Below are 1,696 nucleotides of genomic sequence, written 5' to 3'. Positions count from 1 at the left end.
CCTAACGAACATTCTACCTAACTTTCGTATGCCTATCGTCTGTATGCCTAATGGTGTACATGGTGTAATAGCGTACACAATCCCTCTTATTTTTTATGTTGTGGTGTTTCGTTAGAGAACATTACTTGTTTTTGCCAGCTTTTTGATCCAAATACGCTTCTGTGAATAGGCTCTTATGGACAAGCTCAAACATCGCTATTCCATACAATATTCTAGTAACATATTTCGAGTTCGTGAGAACGAGATCCCCTTCTACCAATTTTAGCTGAAGTATCTAAACTCAAATTGAACAGATTTTCACCATCTGTAACGTATTAAAGGTTGATTCATCTATCTCCATCTGTGAAGGCCTGCGTGCCCGCCAAGTTTGGGCGGGCGCAGTACCGAACCCGCTGCCACTGACCGACTTATCCAAGGAACGATTAATAAAGCTTGCACCCAATTATTCCTGCGATCGCTCGGGCCGTGGTGGCAGCCGTGACTTTTCATTAATACCCGAACTGAATGGACTTTTCGTGTATCGCGACATCGTCAACAACGCGTGTTCAAACACACTATTAATAAGTGCTTAATAACGGTTCGGCGGTGGTCCATTCTCTTCCAAGCGAAAGCCAATTTCAGTAAATTGGACCGCCGCATAATCCTCGTAGATATACCTACCTACCTATGTGTAGATAGAAACCACCCAACGCAACGGTAGCTACCGCCATAGACCGCACAAAGAGACCGCAAGCGCCATCCGTCACACACCACACACCGTTGCGTTGGGTAGCGTTGCTTGTTGGAATCGCCGTCAGAGGCTCTTTTGGTAGTTCGGCAGGTGAGGCGAGCGCGGGTGGTTGGCTGAAAAATGGTAACCACCATCGCCGCCGCCGTATGCCACAAAGGAATAGGCAAACAAACACTTATTCGCTTTCGCTTACCGGCGTCCCTGGTCCTGGTTTTGGTGGTAAAGAGGTAGGTATATCAATCATTGCAAACCAGCTGTTGTATGTTCGCCTATTGGAAAACATCGAAATTGTTTTAAAGAATCTTCGTTAAAGAATTGTGAAGAGCTCTGTTCGATAACAACGTCACGTGCATACTTGTGTTCAGTTATTTTGCTTACATCGGGACTCTCGTTCGGAGCCGCAATTTAATGACGTATTGAAATCTGCGGGGAACCAACTTCAGCCTTGTTACCGATCCGTTTTGCCGAGCGTATTCAATGGTTGGTAAGCAAGTGATTGGATGATTGACTTTGGAGAAATCATTGATAAATTGTATGGACCAAAGTTATTATGGTCTGTTTAAATTGCGAATTGAAAGTAACAATCAATTTGTTCACATTCCGTTGAGGTTGATGACTTACAAGATAAATCTGACACGTATGATTATGATGCATTCAAATAATTTATTTCAAATTTGGTGGCTTCACAACAGTCTAGCAGGAAACGTTTTTAAGTGCATGACCATGTCGAATCGCTGACTTATAGTTCTAATTCAAACATCCAACGCAGCGATGCTTTCTATTTGTTTGCCCAGCTTCATCTTTTGGCTCTTTCATAACACTTCACAAAGAGCTTAAAAAACTACGCACAAACAAAGTTAGTTAGGAACGTGTTATTACATTGAATTTTTGAATTAAATTTCAGCTTCTGTTCCAACCGCCACAAGGTTGAGTGGCAATAGTATGATATTACTGTGTAGATGAATT

This window comes from Sabethes cyaneus, chromosome 1 (genome assembly GCF_943734655.1).
Source record: "Sabethes cyaneus chromosome 1, idSabCyanKW18_F2, whole genome shotgun sequence".
Taxonomy (NCBI): Eukaryota; Metazoa; Arthropoda; class Insecta; order Diptera; family Culicidae; genus Sabethes; species Sabethes cyaneus.
This window is presented reverse-complemented; position numbering follows the sequence as displayed.